The 19,196-nt window shown below is 34.0% G+C and overlaps 1 pseudogene across 1 annotated transcript in view; it reads right to left on the reverse strand.

Annotated features, from left to right (window-relative positions):
- The window catches only part of LOC145807202 (calcium-transporting ATPase 3, endoplasmic reticulum-type-like), a 117,364-nt pseudogene that overhangs the window by 9,652 nt on the left and 88,516 nt on the right, over positions 1-19,196 (reverse strand). Inside the window, exons 12-24 of the transcript XR_014350303.1 lie at positions 14,676-14,738; positions 14,281-14,398; positions 14,134-14,171; positions 12,543-12,718; positions 11,955-12,029; positions 11,408-11,549; positions 10,737-10,883; positions 8,029-8,079; positions 7,775-7,906; positions 6,055-6,156; positions 2,293-2,347; positions 2,002-2,094; positions 1,194-1,199 (exon numbers count right to left, since the gene is read on the reverse strand). The product of XR_014350303.1 is annotated as a calcium-transporting ATPase 3, endoplasmic reticulum-type-like (transcript). The remainder of the gene's footprint in view (positions 1-1,193; positions 1,200-2,001; positions 2,095-2,292; positions 2,348-6,054; positions 6,157-7,774; positions 7,907-8,028; positions 8,080-10,736; positions 10,884-11,407; positions 11,550-11,954; positions 12,030-12,542; positions 12,719-14,133; positions 14,172-14,280; positions 14,399-14,675; positions 14,739-19,196) is intronic.

The following is a 19,196-nucleotide window of genomic DNA, read 5'->3' on the forward strand; positions in this document are numbered from 1 at the left end:
ACACGAAAAATGTACCAAATTTTTTTTTCTTAGTTTTTGCTGTACCCCAGACACACCTAGTATGTACTGAAGCCATACCATACCTTAATCAAAACAATATTTTGTTCTATATAGAGGTAAAATTAGTTTCATTAGACATTATTTATTTGTTCTTTTTTTAAGCTTAGCATGATTTTAAAACTAAGTTATGACTTGTAAGTTATTTAATATAATGACATGTAATTTTTGTTTATACCTTTACTTTTTGCCATTAAATTGTAAGTTGGTTCTTCTTAACAAACTAAAGCATTAAACTAATTTTTGTATTACATTACTCAAAATCAAAAATAAAAATATGTTTTTACAAACGGACCTAACTGTACTTGTACCCTACCTTTTTTAGATTTTACCATATCGACTCTCACCGGTATCGTACCAATACACATACCCGTACACACGCTTCGTAGCTCTACATAGCTGCTTATTGTATAATTTGGTTCTGAATAGAAACTGAAAGACACACAGCCCAGACGACAGCTAGAATATTTTCACAGCTAGATGTAAAGTCATAGCAATTTGAAAGATCAAATACAAATATATTGACAATTAGAAATGGGCAAATTACATATACCCCCTCGAGGTTTAGCAAAATTATAGATACCCCCTGAGGTTTGAAAAATTACAGATACCCCCCTAAAGGTACTATTTGCATAACAAATTAGGGGGTAAATTGTTATGAAAATATAAACCTCAGGGAGCAATTTGTTATGAAAATATAAACCTCAGGGGGGTATCTGTAATTTTCGAAACCTGAGGGGGGTATCTATAATTTAGGTAAACCTCGATGGAGGTATATGTAATTTGCCCATTAGAAATTATATAAAGGGAAGCCAAAAAGAAGAAAGTGAAGCAATTCCATTTACTATTGTCAAGCCAAGTGTGAACATAAACTTGTCCTCAAATTTGTAGACCATCGCTTTAATATGTTATAACCGATAAATCAACTCATAATAGGGACACTGATGCAAGGTTAACCACATTTTTTCAGTCAGCCTGTAACAAATTTGGAGACATCTAGCTCAAAATTAATTAATTATAGGTGAAGAAACCTCTAGGCCACATGAACCAAGCTTGGACGGCTTAGAGAAGCAACGTGGGACAAGTCTCTAACATAGCCAATTTTGAAATCAATCCTAATCTGATATTTCCTGAATTTTCAACTTCATGGATTAAAGTGGGAATTAAATTCTTAAATATCTAGAGCTGAATTTTCTATTGGATTTAGCCTGAATTTAAATTAGAATAAAATAAAACTCAAGACATTTCTGTCTAAATTCTAAGTCTGGATTTTCCGAAATTTGGTCAAATATTTCACTATTCTTCCAAAATGTATTTCTTTGAATTTGGATCTGTTTATATCAAGACATCTAATGTGCAAGGGTGGAACCAGGATTTATATTGGGAGGGGCCAAATTGACGTACCCTTCAACCCCTTCCCCTTCCTCAACCCAACCATTCAGCCAAACCCTTTGAAACAGAGTAGCATGTGTGTATATATATGTATTGTATTAATAGTTTATATCCATAAAAACATAGAGAAGATAGAGAAAGGCACAAATCATAATTAACCAATGTAGGTAGTTATTAATTAGGAAACCCAATGATAATTTCAAAATTTATCAACACAAAAAATAGAATCAGTGGAGCACCTACAAGATATAAGGGACTGGAAGAGGCCACTAAACAAATTTTGTTAAAAAATTAAAAAACACGAGAGGCCAATAATGGAAAACAACGTATTTCTCATCTTTCATGTATGTACAGAAATATATATGTGGGTGAAATTAGTGAACTCAAGGGTGCCATCGCCTCGTTTTGCCTGTATGTAGTTCTATCCACACTAATCTGAAGTCAAATTTTGTTGAGTTTATAAAGTTGGCGACTTTCAAAAGCATGGTCTGATGTCATACAAAACCAAAAACAAACGCAGCAAATATCACACAGTAGTCTAATATGAGATACAACTTACCAATTCAACATATGGTAATTTAGGCCCACTATCAGCAAAAACAAACCACCATATGAATCCCGCAATGGTGGCAAGTCCAACATAAGCTACAAAAACCAAATAATTCAGTCATACAACAGTTCAAAAAATTGAACTAAAATCAACCTCCTGCTATTGATCTTTGCAAAACTTGAATAGTGAACATGTGAAATACTCGTCCAAATTTCTCTCATGGGTATGCTGTAAGAAGCATTCTGCAAATTGGACCACAAGGTGAAAAACAAAGAAGTGCTAACAGACTATACCTCCAATAACTAGATAACGAAAGAATAGCCAACCACTGACAACAGCTTCATTAACCTGCACATTCAAACAAACAAAAAAGTAAAATCATAGAAATAAGAAAGTTTTTCCCTTTCTAAGAAAAAAAAAACACTTGAACGCACTACTAGATTCACAATTCAATGAATTATACAAGAAACAAAGAACCATCATTATGGAATTGTGGAAACTGTAATATTATTTTGAGGGGAGATTAGTGCGTTTAATTATTGTTTCCTAATTAGTATTTAATTCTTGGTATATATATTTAGAGCTTGTAATCGTTGTTTATGGAGATAATACACATATTGTTTGTAAATTCACATGGCATCAGAGCACATACCATACCCTAGCAGCAGTCGCCATGAACCCTACTGCCCAGAAAATGGCCCACTATTAAGAAAAAATTTAACACAAAACTTTTCGTACCCTCACATATCCTTTTAAACAAATGGAGGCTGGGGGTATCAAACCCACCCCACCTCCCACCCCCTCTTCTTTTCTTTTCTTCCTATTTTTGAGGGTTAGAGCAGATCCACCGAGTTCGTATACAGAAGAAGAATGCACCAAGAATAAAAATATAAAAAGATAAATTTCAGAACTTTTTAGTATGCAACAAGTTTTCAACCGTACTAATGCATATATTATACAAAGTGCAACCTCTTGTGTGGCACGAGTTCACATCTTAAATTTGTGGAAGAACTTGATACGAGTATGTATTCCAACACTAATATGCTACAACATATTTCTTAAGACAATCCACTAGAAGGTACCATCAACAAATAAATTTACTCTTCAATTAGATTTTAGTTAATAGAGGTGACTTTACAAGTGTAATTTTTGTAAAAGACATGAAAATAGGATGGTTTTAGACTTTACCAGGAAATAATTTAAGGTATTCAACTTCTCAACTCAAACACTTGGAACTGCAATCATGTCAAAGCTCTTCCATGCTCAAAACAGAATTGGGAAAATCTTTCACAATTAAAATGCACCCCACCAGCTTCTTGCTGAAACAGCTATAACACATTTCCTTTATTATTATTATTATTATTTTTTTAAAGTTAAGGTGATAGGCTAAATACTTTTAACTCTTATGACCTAAGAGCATGGACACTCGTAATAAAATGATGGACGTCGGACATCAACACTCATTGCATACTCCCCGATACATGTGAGCCACTCATCCAAACCTGTCCTACATATTTTTTATCCAAACCTGTCCAACATATTTTTTTTTTTTAAACCAAACACACTTCGAACATTTGGGAGACACACATGTCCATTGCTTAGACACACACAAAACACACTGCAAGTTTGAAGAAAATTACTTGGGATCCAATAATAAAATAAAAACAATGTGGATATATAACTTAATCCCCCTCTTTCAAATTTTTTAAATTTTAGGAACAAAGCCTTCCAATTTTTTTGTGAATTGAACATTCTAAAATAGATATTTGAACTTTTTGTTCGCACTTCTTTTCTAATATGTAGAATGTGAAAAGTGGTTTTTATTGTTTAGCTAACAAAAGATATATGTATTTCAGTATAAAAAATGAAAGAAATTTTTATTTTTTTTCAATATATATTTATTTTTTGTTGCGTCCTTGGTAGTGTTGTATGCTATTTCTTGGAAAATTATCATGGTGTTGTCTTTGTATCATGTCATATCTGTGTCTCGCATCCGTATCATATTTCCTACCATATGAAATTTATAAATCATTTCTACAATTCCATGTTGACCTTGATAAAGTCAACCTAGATAAAGAGTTAGTTTCTCCACAAGAAATTTTCAACTTTTTGTAAATTTAACTTCCTCTATTCTCCATGTCAAAAAGAACATTGAGCGCATTTAAGGTTGTTCATCTAAATAGAGGAAAACCAAGTGAGTCATTTCAGCTATTTTACATGTACAAGGATACCTATAGGCATGATTGGTTGTGTTCGTTTGTTGCTATCAGTTTACATTTTCCAAGAAACAAAGAAAAATTGGCAAACTATTTTCCAGGAAAATTTTCTAAAAGCAACCCAGTTTTTAGGAAACAACATGAAAACTGTTTTCACCGAAAAATCAAAACAATATGAAAACGACGTATAAACAATATGGATGTTTTCACAAAACCACAACTAAACACATGTGAGTGCAAATCTAATAGTATAATCTTTCTAATTCAAAAGCTTGGGATACGAGGACAATATTGGGATACAAGGACAAAGTTAAGTGTCAGCCTGTTCAGATTTGGTGTTAGTATTACAGACTCACTTAATGGTGGCTGAGAAGTCATAAGCATATATAATATTAGAGGTTATTTTGCTATATAAACAATAAATTATATTATTTAAAAACATAGAAAACTCGAGCTTTTGTTTGTAAATTTTGCCAATAAATTATTTATAGTTCAAACATTTTCTTATAGCTGCACCTGTATGGAGAAGTCTAGATCACCATCACAACTATGATTGCCTTTGGCAACCTATTCAACCTAGGTTTCCAGCTCCAAAAATGATAAATTCCAACCATGTAATGAAATTCTCTTTGACCATGTTTCATTCTGTTCCCCTCTTCTTCCATTGGTAACAGTAGCAGTGTCCACACTTTGGCCTATACTATATCATCTTTCATGGTCCGAACACGGGGTAATGTGACAAGCCCATGTAACACAATTCTTGATACCAAACACAATGGAAGGTCCAATACTAGCATTAACCAAAAGTTTTGTTTTGTTTATGATGCATAATAGACAGATGCTTACAGTGTCTATTTTTCACTTTTCAAAAATAAATAAATCAATCACATCTCTTAACATTGCAGGAACAGTTCACAAAAAATAGAAAAATAAAAATAAAAACTTTCCACAAGTGCTATCTAAAATCAAACAATTTCCTTCAAAGACCAACAATCATACAATTCTATAAAATTTTGAATTTTTTAAAGACAATAGATAGCATAAACCATTGAAACATAGGTCTAAATAAAATTATCTATTGTAAAACCCTATTATCATCGGGACATATTCTGCCATCTTGAAGCACCAATGGATTTTACATAATTCGTAAACGAAGAAAAATTAATCAAACTCTAAGAGGCACCGACATGGTGGGTACACACATGTCCATGTGTCTGACACACCATGTAGCGTGTTAATGTTTTTAATTATTACTTTTTCTGTAGGATACGTTGGAGATACTTCATGGACACATGCCCTGTGATTGGATACTCAGAACACCTTCGTAGATTTTTCTTATAATTTTAGAAAGCTGATTTGAGGAGAAAAGTAGAAAAAAAATAAAAATACGCCCACATATACATCGATATCTCTCAAATCTATGTATCCTAAACTTATATTTTTATACATAGTGAATAAAAATGTATAAAAATATCTTTTTCCCATATTTTCTGTGTCCGTATCCTAAATTTTTAGAATCCCTGCATCCTGTCTCCGTATCCATGCTTCTTAGATCAAACTTATGCTTCATCAAGTTACCAAGGAGAGAAAAGCAACAAAGGTTCAGACTCTTACAACATCCTTTTCTAATTCAAATGGTTGTAAGGTTTCAACTCTCTATTTTTTTTTGTGCCTTTTACAAGCACCACACATTAGCAGCCACATAGTGATCAAATTAATTTAACAAAAACAAATATCATAGTTCAGTTGTAAATTGTATTATACGGAATGGTTAAAAGTGACTAAAAGTAATCAAATAGCAGAAGACCACAAAGTTATAAAGGACATAGATTTGATTACCTTACGAGGTTTAGCCTTCATCACATCACAGTCTGGCTTATTAAAACCAATAGCAGAGGCAGGCAATCCGTCAGTAACTAAATTTACCCAGAGCAGCTGGACCTGGAAGAGAAAAATCAATCACTCAACTTTACTTCGCTATGGCATCAAGGAAACATAAAAATATCCAATAAAATAACATATTTGAAAATAGAATGAGGACATAGCTTTTAAGTATATGGATGAATTTATTTTATTTATGTCACAGTTAGTGTTCTAAAAATAGGTCGTAATCGTTACGTAATGCTATTCCCTAACTGTATGGGCAGTTACCACTACTCATTATGGCTGCTATAGAGGTATTATTGAATTTCACGGCCGTTACTATTGTTACATAACAATGGCCAACACATTTTTGCGCATTTTCTCTTCTATCAGCTTCTGTTTTTTATTTATTGAACATTATTTTTGTATGTAGTTCTAACTTGTAAGTTTTATAAGTTGAGGGAAAATAGATTAAGATGGTTTGGTCATATACAACGGAAACCAACAAAGGCAGTAGTAAAGAGTTGCGATACAATGATGGTAGATGGAAGTGTTAGGGGAAGAAGCAGACCGATGGTTTGGTCATATACAACAGCGACCAATAGAGGCAGTAGTAAAGAGATGAGATACAGTGACGATAGATGGAAGTGCTAGGGGAAGAAGCAGACCTAGATTGACGTGAGCTAGTGTAGTAAATAGAGATATGAATCTCCTTAATTTGACTAACTATATGGCCTTGGATAAAGTCGAATGGAAAAAAAAAATTCATGTAACTGACTCCATTTATTGGAATTTAAGACTTGGTTTGGCTTGGTTTACTTATATAACTTGAAAAATATGAATCATATGATTTTATTAATTGTATTCATATTTATTTATTAAACATATGTAACCTGCAAATTTGAAACACAACATAATATCACTAGTCTAAAACTATTAATAACAAAACAAATAACAGTAAAGTGGTGCATTATAAATGTATCACGGATGAAATCATTAAATGCTGAGTGAAAAATGTGAACTTTCTTCGCAGAGACTCTAAAAAGAAGTACAAAATTCAGTGCATACATTGGATAAAAACTATACTAAATCCCCAAAAAAAAACCATTTTAAACCTAAACAAATATGATTCTGAAATAAAAACATGTGTATCGTTAAGTTTTCGCAAAATTATATGAGAAGTGTGAAATTTCACAGCTCTGGTTGCAACAACCATTATGCCCCTTACACCTCACAAATGCATCATCGCCACTGTCACCAGTTTGGTCATGGTAAGGTAAACTTTCTACACAAGGGACCATGAGCGTATAGCAAATAATCAAGCATCATGCATTTTTATACTGAAACCTAAATAGGAGAACCCAGTAATGGTCATGCCAATGCAAGGTGCTGGGAATGGTGGACTAAATACAGACCTATTTTCTGCCATTATTTGCATAGGCGGCTGCCCTTAAACTCCAACTCACAATGTCATGCTTGACAGCCAATGTATGCCATAGCACCAAGCAATAGTCTCCGTATATGGCTAAATTTATGTTAAATTATGTTCAAGTTTTCACACACAAAAATATGCATGCCATGCCACCAACTTTTATGTTGAAAACAAGAACTAATCAGAGGAGTCATTTACATGTACACTTCAACAAATAAGAGTGAATTAAACAAAAGATCATATTCTGTAAGCAAATATACTCACAGGAACAAGAGTTTAAGGTATTCCAAGTACAGCTGCCACAAAAATACAAACAACTTCACCAATGTTCGAAGATATCATGCATCGGATAAACTGCTTTGTGTTATTGTATATAGCTCTTCCCTCTGCAACAGCCTGCTTGGATATGACTCATTCTTGAGATGATTGAAACCATGAGATTTTTTCTGACTTCAAGAAGACAAACATGCCAAGGAAATAAAATTCCTACTCATCAAGATGAAATAAGAAAAGCTTACCGCAACAATTGTAGCAAAATTGTCATCTGCCAAAACCATATCTGAAGCACTCTGAAAATCCAAACAATACAAGAGAAAATGTTTAATAGATGTGTAAAAGCACTTATATAGAAACCATAAAAGAGCACTTATGTAGAAACCATACAAGACAAGCCACAAAAGAGCATGGCAATTATGTAGAAAGAATGCAAGTAATGAAAAGAGAGATTTAAACAATATCTCATATATATATGATGACCAGACCATATTACCATGAGCAAAACATTTTAGAACTGTTACATGGACTGTCTAGGTGTCACCAGCACGATTGGGATCTTTTTAGAGATATCTCTAAATTGTGTTACATGCACTCTTCTAGTTAACCCATTGTACCCGTGGGCCGTGTCCACCAAATATGACAAAGGTAAGGGTATGGGATGTGTCCAATACCCGTACCCAATTTAGAAACTTGGATCCTCTAATTTCATATGATGTTTGAAGAATTTGCTAATAAAGAAACATTTCCAGCTTCTCACACGAATGTGAGATATAAATTCTATATTTTTTTTGAATCTCATTTACTTTGAAATACATTTTTTAATAATTTACAATATCTTATATAACAATATTATATAATATGCAATACATAAAAGTATTTAAGATATGTATCCATTCTCAACTGTTGGATGCATATTCTAATATCCTAAGTTTTAGGTTTATGAAGATCTGATGCCTAGACTCACATCCAGTACTCATATTTGAGTCCATGTAACATAGATTTAAAATACATTGCAAAAATGCAACAAATATGGACATAAATAAAAACACATTGACATAATTCACAAGTGTCTAATGTCTGAAACGTTCATGTCGGAAGACAATCTATGAAAGAGAATAAAGTAATAATCAAATCTCTATAACTAGTACAAGTAGGTAACTAAATTAAACAGGCTGATAAATCGTAATTATTCACAAAAATCAACTATAGCTTTTCAGTCATCCTTTTCCAACCCTGGAAAAAGGCAGGGGCAGCGAGTTACGATTGGAAGACATCCAGCATATTACCATCAGCCAAAACAAGTTCAAATGAGACAAGTAACAGTCACCCACACCAGGTACAACAAGATGGACGTAATAGTTAGCTAAAACTTAGTACTTATCAGCAAAAATAAAATAAGTTGCCTAAAACATGAAAAAAAATGTATTTTACCATATAGAAATGTTCAAAGGTTCTTTGCTAACCTGCTGAAATTTATAGTCTAAAAATTCTTTAATTTAAAAATAAAAATTCTGGAGAAATTTCAATGGGCATGCCGGTGTGCATGTGTGTGTCATTAGAGAGAATATTCTAGCTTAGAAATTTAAAGATGTGGGTGATTAGATGTTGGAATTTTCCCATTCCAAAGATCACAAGGCCAACCGATTGCTACTAAAACTTCAAATTAGATCATGTGATTAGAATTTCCATGTGAAGATTGATAAAACTACGTGATCTAATTTCTATGTCGAGATAGCTTCTTAATTAAGCAACCAAAACTGTGTTATTACTCATTATACATCTAAAGGAGAATCTTCCACAGAAACTACATGCCTCTTAGCATTAAAGTGATGTTAGGGAAGTCATCAGGTTATGGCACCACATTTTTTTTTTGGGGGGGGGTTGAGAAATGACCAAACTTCAATAAAAAAGCATCAAAGCCATGCAACGAATACAAAAACCAACTAAAGGGCTAGCTAACAAGCTACCTAAAAAGTGAGCAAACCCAAAATAACTAATTAATCAAATCCTCTATAAAATCTACAAAGGTCAGCACATCTGGATCTACTGAAACCATAATCCAACTATGTAACACAGTAAGCAAATGTCGTTCCAACCATGGAACCGACCAAGTCATGCTAGTGAAGGTACATTTATTCCGCTCCAACCAAATCAACCACATCAAACAGTGGCCCGCAAGCAACCACACCTTCCAACGTCTCTTCCCAACCCTCCCCCAACCCAACTTTGCAACACCTCCGCTGTCAACCCTGGTTGAACCCAAACCAAAGAGAGCAACAATGGCCATCCATAGATGTGAAGCAATTGAACAATGGCTAAGCAGATGGTCCACTGTTTCTGTATCCCCACAGCACATGCAACACCAATTAATTAAAATATGAAGACGAAGACGAAGACGAAGACGAAGACAAATCAAGTTATCAATAGTCAGAATACGCTCTAAAGCCACTGTCCACACAAAGAAAGCGACTTAAGACGGACAACCCATCACCCAAACACTCTTCCACGAAAATGGAGCACCATCCCCGCCCACAAGCGAATGATAAAATGAAGACATTGAGCAAACCCCTTTGGAGTTCCGCCATACCCACCCCAAAGTATCCTGCCCTTCTCCTCCCCCCACCCAACCAAAAAAATCTAAGGCCATACAAAAAACCCAAGAAATCCACCAGTTGCCCCAACTCTCAATCCTGCACCTCACAACGCAAACCAACATTCCAAACTACCACCTGCTATTGCACATGCGCATAAGACACCACTGTCGCCTCCTCATCAAGAGCAATTGGAAAAATCGAAGGAAACCTCGTAGCTAGAGTTTCTACTCCACACCACTCATCCTTCCAAAACCTGACCCGAACCCCCACCCCAATCCAAAAGCAAGCCCTCTTCCAAAACTCCCCCCGACCGAAACCCTTCCACAAACTCCGTCCATGTGACTGTCGCACCTCACCTGTATATCACTCCCCCATCCCAACCTATACTTTGGCCCCACCACTTTCCTCCACAACCGCTCCTGTTCCACCACAAACCACCACCACTTCCCCGGAAGAGCTAGATTAAATGAGACTAAGCTCTGAATCCCCGACACCCCCATAGCCTTGGGAACACATCAGGATCATACAATCATTCTGATAACTGAGACTCAGGAGACCTACCACTTCATTTTGGTGTTGTAATACTTCAACCAGCATCCTTTTATGAAATTATGCCCGAATTACAAGATATAATTCAAAAAATTATGCCCGAATTACAAGATATAATTCAAAAAATTAAAATTCTCAAGAAAAAAGTAAAATGACTAAAGAATTATCAAGTGTCAAGTATACCGGGTGAACAGTGTCATGCGTTGTAATGCCATTGCTTTTTGTAGTGCTGGAAGCTCTTCAAACTCAGAAACAGTGTAAGAGTGTCCACCAAAATCTCCCATGTTATCGAAAGCACCTATCTTTTGACACAGTGATTCTGCAGTACTCTAAAGTTGCCTCTCAAGTTAGAAAAGTACCCTTGAATATTAAAAATATTAAAAAAGATTACATGATATTACAAAAAAATTAATATTGATAATTTAAGTTACCTTGTTATCCCCTGAGCTGTCATGCATGAAAGTAAAGCATTTCTTACTTCTTCTCTTGGTGGATCAAGCATTCCGACCTTTAATTTTATTGAACATAAAAAAGAGTAAGAGAACAAGAAGATAAATGGCAACATGAAGACAATATCCAAATCCAAAAGATCGATTATTTTTACGCTCAACAGGGAGAAACTAAAATTAATAGAACAAAATTTGATCAACCAATCATAGTTCAATAATGACTGTCTCAAAGAGAATGTAAAGCATTTAAAACTTGTTTTACGTGCTTTTACATTGTTTATTTATCTCCCTACAAATATCTTTTCATTTGAGAGAAAACCATTTGAAACTTCTAATAAATTCTCCTTCCCTCTTTCTTTTCCTTTCTCTAGATACAACCCAACCAAACAAATGAAAGGGTGGGTGATACAAAGCATGACAAGAAGAAAAGTGGCAAATCAGCGATTTCATATGGAGTGCACCCTAGACATTATACAATCATGTTACGGTTAATTCGTCCACATTCCAAACCCTTCCCCAATCTTCCTCTTTCTCTATACAAAGGAAGCAAAACACTGTTCCAAAGTTACTACTCACAATCCCAATTCCCAACCCAAAATCCTTCCCCAATCAAGCATTAACCAAGCCTGATCCCTAATTATACCTGTTGGCCTACAAATTAACAATTACATCTCATAAATAGCTACTTTCCTAGAACCTTCAGTAGCCAATTCTGAAATCTTGCAGCCACAAGAATAAAACTCACATTTTCATGTACAAATCCTAAAAGCTGCCATCGACCTTTTAGGATCCTAAATCCCTTACCCTAACTACTTTCCATGACCATGACCCACCACAATTCCACTTGTAGGTATCCTTAGGCTAAGTTTTCTGAAGTAGTTCTTCATTAGAATAGTATGACCATCAGCTTTGTATCAGAAATGATCCTTCCTTTCCTTAAAGCCATAAGTTTTCTTTGTTTAATCTACTAACATGTTTAATAGCAAAAGCCTTTCTTCCAAGTTTGATGCCCTTTTGAAAGGTAACAAAAATACTGAAACTACCAAGGAAGATTTTGGCATTGATCTCTCTCTCTCTCTCACTCAAACCACCACCTAACAAAGTCACTAGAGGCCACCACCAACTTCACCATCGGTGGTCATCACACCTGCCTCTGAAACTTACATGCAGTAGCCACCGTCACCCAACATCTTCTCCAACTCCAACAGCAGTCTACCATCATGAGCCATCATTTCCTGTGTTGGGGACCTGGTACAACCCTCATCATCTTCCTCTTCCTCCCTCCTTCCATCTTCATCAATCAAGCTCTTTCCTCTATCTCTCCAGCTCTCGTTCACTCTCTGGAAACAACTAATTTAAACTTGACAGATTAACAACTTAAACTCTAAAAATGACACAATTTCACCATGACCAAAGCAAATCTAATTGCATGTTGTTTATGTTTGGAGCAGCTCTACAAAAACACATCATAATGTCAAAAGCTGTTAGGTCACATTTAAACAAAATATTTCTTAGTGCCACCATGCCAAATTAATAGAGCTTTGGAGTGGTTCATATTTGCAGCATTCATAATATGATATGAACAAGGTTGTTCATTATATTAGTTGTTCCCAAAGTTTTTAAGGGCAAATGCATAATGCAAGGCAAATTAGCCCTCATGAGGTGAGGTGTAAGCCTCAAGATAATGAGGTGTTAGCATTTCAAATTTCAAATTTTTATATTTAGGACATAAATAAAGTATTTTAAAGTAGTTAAAAAGTATTAAAACTTAAATATAAAGGTGTAAATACTTTTCTCCTCAATGCACTGAACATTTCACTATCCTCGAGGTGCGTACAAGCTGTCCTACTCGGTTATCAAAAGAAAGAAGGAAGGAAAAAAAAAAAAAAAGGAGGTTTGTACAAGCTGTCCTAGTCGAGGTGCGTACAAGCTGTCCTACTCGGTTATTGAAGTTGAAATCGACATTCTAAACTTTAATTATTAAGCTTCTTACTTAAGCTTTAGGATTGTGTTTTCTTTGGTTGATCATTTACTTGATTTTTCCTATGAAATATAGTTACAAAAGAGGTTTTTCTTTTATGTTTAAACCATGTAGGAGACAAAGTTTAACAACAGCCCAAGACAAACTCTCCATGTGTGTACTTTTCATATGTTTTTTTGTGCAAGATGCATACAAGGCACACCTAAGGCGCATATGCCTTAGACAGTTGAGGCGCATGCCTTAGACAGTTGATGCGCGATTTTGGAAAGTGTTGCCTAAAAATCAAGGCCTTAATGCATTTTCCCTTAGCCTTACCTTGTAGAGAGCCTCAATAATGGCTTTAAAACTTTGATAGTCTGACATTGATTTAGAAGAAAAATGGCTTCACTTCCACAAGTCATAAAAAGATATTCTCTCCCTTGGGCTAATTGATTGGTTATGCTTGTAGATTGGCCCATTTTGCAAGAGTTAGTGCAAAGCTATAGGCAAGTTTCTTTCCAAAAGACATTTAAAATCATTAGGCCTGCGGTTCAAAAAGACATTTGAAATCATTTGGTTTGGTTTACAAAAGACGGTCCAGTTCTCGATTCCAATGTTGGAGAACCATAGATGGTCAGTTCAGTTCTAGGTTAAGTATAAAGCCAAACTAACCCCACCCAAGTGCATCACTAACCAGAACAGACCCAAAACATTCCCCAATCATGCAGCAATCACGCCAAAACCATTACCCCACTTATTAGCCTTCAAATAAACGATTAAATCTCATAAAATAACAGCTTCCCTGGAACTTTCAGCAGTCAATTCTGTTAATCCTGCAACCATACAATTTAGAAATCAAACAAAAATTCAACATTTTTTATCTACAAACCCCAAAAGCATTCTTTTATCTTCTACAACCTAACCCTCACAAATTTCCATAACCAAAACCCACTGCAATTCCACTTATAATCAGCGTTACGCCAAGTTTCCTAATGTTATCATACTGCAAAGGGATTTTCAATCTTTCCTTTTCTTCTCTTCTCTTACCAACCATAGCATGCTGGACGCATGGTTCTAAATTGCAGTATTGAGACACGTAACGGTAACGATCGTGGTATAACAATATCAAGAGTATCAGCTATACATACTGGGATCAGCAACTCACCTAAAACTCAATAATACACATCTTCAGATGACTTTAATCTTAACTGGTCATATTTTAATAAATATTGGGACATTTAAAAATATATTTTTCATACTGTATGGACTAATAAAATTAATGTTAATAAAAAAAAAATGGCCCCTTTTCATCAATTGAAGTTCTACAGTATGAAAACCTGTGAGAGTAAGAACCTGTCTTTCAATCCCACATCAAGTGAAAGGAGAGATGAGCAACCCAACTACAATAAAACAAAGACATCTACCAATGCACACTCAAGAGTCTCACATCGGCTAGTTACTCAAGCAACAGCCATCGCACTAGCTTTAAATAAGCCTTATAAATTATACCCATGAACAGAAAGTACTCAATCATTGGTTAGTCCGACTCTCCGCACCACATGGCTGAATGGATGACTAAGATGATTGTTTTAAATACATAATAAAGTAAGGTTCAAAAAAAAAAATTATTTCAGATATGGTGAAAAACCATTACGGACTGGTTTGTAACAGAAACCAGCCGGTTCAGGAGCGATTTCAGTTCACACCGGAAAATCAGTCAATATCCAAATCTGCCATCCTTAAACCAACCGTTACGTTACAAACTGAATGCTTTTTAGAACCACTAATGGACTTGTGGTAAGTAGTTGCGAGAATTAATAAGAAATTTCCACCAACCACCACATACAAGTAAATGATTTACCATGTGTGTGTTTCTGCATACATAAATAAAAATATAAGCTAAGAAGCATGGACACTTCTAAGAAGGTGGCATGTTAGATACTAACACTGACCGGACACTTCCTAACACGTGAAAGACACAAGTCCAAACATGTGCTGCTATTTTTTATAATTTTTTTAGACTCAAGTCATTTGAGGGACTCGCATTCATTGCTTAGGCACATATGAAACACATTATAAGTTTCAACAAAATAACTTTCAATAAAATATTTAGACTTTAGAATTCAAGGTATGCTATATATTTTTATTAAATTTGAGTGAAATATTTATAAATGACATATAATAAATATAAAAAACCATAAATTTGTGTGTTCCTCAAGTGTCGTGTCTTACATTTTTTAAAAAATTGTTATGTTGGCATGTCCATATCGTATCACGTGTTCGTGTCTGCACTTTTTTAGTATAGAAGTTAATGGATGTTACGCTAGGTTTTCAAAAATATTCAATTGGATCTCATCTAAGTGGTAGGAGCTTCTGATACATAGTTATTGTAACTTGTAAGCTTACTCAAATTTATATCACACTTAACGCTACTTTTACTAAGAAATTTATGACATAATCTCATATATACATATACCACTCATTTTTTTTTCCATAGCGGAAAGATCTAAAACATTTCCACGGATACCTAAATTTGATGAATTTGCTAACAAGTACAATGAAAACAGTTTACCAAGCTTGCCAACTTGCAAACAAGTACAATGCTTCATAGTGAAGGGTAGCCACATTCATGGGGTCTCAATAATAAATGAACGGAGCAATTACCAATCAGGGTTGACAAAAAAAATTTACAAATACGTAGGGGTACAACTATTTCTTGTGAAAACAAACACAATAAAATATGATTCCAAATCACATTTCGAAACACATTTGAAAACATGTTTGGTAACCAGAGAGTTTTTGAATTTTTGAGTCTACTTGGTCGTTTGCCTGGGCATCCTTTCGAACGTCCGGCCGGTTGACCGGAACAGTGCTTTTTTTTCTTTTTTTGCAATTGCCTCCTGTTATTTGAAAAAATAAAAAAAATAAAAAATTATATTTGTTTTTGATATTTTTTAAATATAGAAATTATTTTTTTTAGCAAAATAACAAATTATTTGGCCATTTATTTAAAATTAACAAAAAAAAAATTAATTTGTCACAGTAATTTTTAAAAAATAAAAAAACATTTTTAAACAAAACAATTAAAAAAAATTCAATCAAATATACAATCAAAAGTAATTTTAAAGCACTAGCTAAATATATTTTTTTAACAAAAAATAATATATATTTTTTAATATTATAAATAAAAAATATTTTCGGAATTTTTTGAATTTTTAAAATAAAAAAATTATTTTTTTCAATAATTATTTTTTTGAGTTGAATTTTAAAAAGAGTTTGGTTATGAGCTTTGAATAGAAATTTCAATAGAATTTCGAGTTGTGTGTTTGGTTATGAGTTATAAGTTTTTTAATTAAGTTTTAAAAACTTTTTTCAAAATTCATAACCAAACAACTTTTCTTATTTCAAAACTCATTTCAAAAATTCAAAACTCAATTCAAAACTCTTTTCAAAACTCATAACCAAATAAATTTTCGATTTTCAAATCATGATTCAACAACTCACAAACTCAAAATACAACTCCATTCTCAAATCATGATTCTAAAACTAAACCAAATGCTACCTTTGTTTTTGTTTTTCTTTTTTTTTCCTCAACAATGGAAGAATGACACAGATAATAATATCAACAAAAGGAAAAATTAAATAAGCAAAAGAATTTGGAAATTGGTTAATTTCAAGTCGAATGCACATAATGATGCGGAACATGACATGGAGATTTTATTTATTTGTAATTTTATATTTATTTTTTATTGATAGTTAATTAGTTACTGATTTTACTAAAGATTAGGTTTCCAAATAATGTTATGATTTAGTTTCCTACTTTAAATTTGGGTTTCAAGCCTATATATATTAGGTCTTTACAATGTAATCTTTAACTTTGAATTAGCAGATAGCATATGCAATGCTTGTGCAATTCAAGTAAGTAAAAGTAAAAATAAATAACAAAGAAATTAATGTTGCAATGTGTGTTGCTTAAGTGGTAGGACTTTCTTTCCTAAAGTCAAGGTCAAAGTTTCAAGTCTTGTGCACATCTCTATGTAACTTTTTTGTTTTAAATAGAGAAATGAGAGACACATGGCATAAGGAGAAGCAAGCAAAAGCTTGGACACCAAATCCAACCTTCACTTAATATAATAGTATAGATAGATAATCAGATAAGGGTTACCTATACGGAGATAAGAAACTTTTATAATTTTGCCCATAAATTAGATTTCTTATTTTTGAAATTTTTTAACTTTCTGAACATGGGTTGTAAGGGTTGCCCATTCATGGATTCTATTTGGTTTTTGATAGGCTTTCGAAGTCACTACCTACATATGAAGACAATCCTTAATATGGAAGTCAGAAGTAATTCAAAGTTGAAACCTGTAATCACAACTACAACATCACAGCCCTGCATTGCCATCTCTGGTGTTGCAGACTCAAGACTGTCATATTTTTTCTATGAGCTGCACAACTTAAAAAATCTGCTTCAATGTGCCCACCACAAAACTTTCACGCTATGAGGCATCTACTCTACAAGCATTTGAGCGTATGCAAAAGTGTTCATATCTTCTACAAATTTATCTCAGAGAAGTGAAGTACATTCAAACAAGTAGTATTAGAAAAAGGAAGCTAAACCAAATGTAACATTCCTAACTTCAATATGGAGAAGCTTAAGATGATTTGACCAGTAAAATAAACTTATAATTGACATAAAAAATCAATCAAGGAATGTAGAGGGTGCTTTTAAATTTGATGTAAAATTAAAGCAAGCAATGGTAAGAAATATTATAGATATAATGTACACGATCCACATATTTTAGGTTTGTCAAGTTTAATAGCCTTGATATCCATAAATTCACACAATTGCACAATTGGAGCATGTTGTTTGGCATTTTTGGTGAGAAACTGAATTCCGGCCTATTAAGTAAGAAATTCACTTCCTTCAAAGATGAAACTCGCTCCCAAATAAGATAGAACCTCTCAAACATACAAATCTCAAAGAAACAAAAGAAAAACAACTCAACCTTATTCTAGTACTTTCTATTTACACTATTTATTTATACTTAACAAAGACAATTTGTAGTTGACATCAATCTCTAATGTTTATTCATATTTAACACATATTACAATCATGTAGAAAAAAATAATTGTTAGAATATATTTATATATTTAATATATTAAATGTTCCTATATAGGTGCTCCCAACCTTAGAGACTTCTATATGCTCTCACTCTCCCACCGCTTCCTCGACTCCCACTTCGTGCAATAATGTGTGAACTGAGTGATGCCTGCTATGGTCTTACAATTATTGGATTGTTGGGAGTCTAAAAAGCACGAACATTCTAAGGAGACATCTCCATGTCAGACACGGACACCCTTTTCTATGTTTCCATAATTCAAAATAAAAATCTAAATTTCAAACAAGTAGGAATGGCAATGGGGCGGGGCGGGGCGGGGATGACCCTCCCCGTCCTCGATCCCCGATAGTAACAAAATCCCCGGCCCCAGCCCCGATCTCCGACGGGGAACCCTTCACCTCCCTCACCCCGTCCCCTAATGGGGATCGGGTTTCCCCGACCCCGAAAAATCTCCGCCAAATCTGTTCAACACACATACAAACACAAGAGCAAAAAAAAAATAAATAAATAAAAAATAATCTGTATGTATACAGATCTGTTCAACACACACACACACAACAGAGATAATATTGTTCATCAACAACAACAGATATAATATAGATAACAACTTGGAAAAAAAAAAAATTGTACATCAATCAACAACAGATATATATGTATAGAGAGAGAGAGAGAGAGGGGGCTTCACAAACTGTCCGTTGATCAAGACATCGATCGGTGGCTTCACGGTCCTGGTCA

This window comes from Camellia sinensis, chromosome 14, assembly GCF_055761805.1.
Source record: "Camellia sinensis isolate YWXY chromosome 14, ASM5576180v1, whole genome shotgun sequence".
Classification (NCBI taxonomy): domain Eukaryota; kingdom Viridiplantae; phylum Streptophyta; class Magnoliopsida; order Ericales; family Theaceae; genus Camellia; species Camellia sinensis.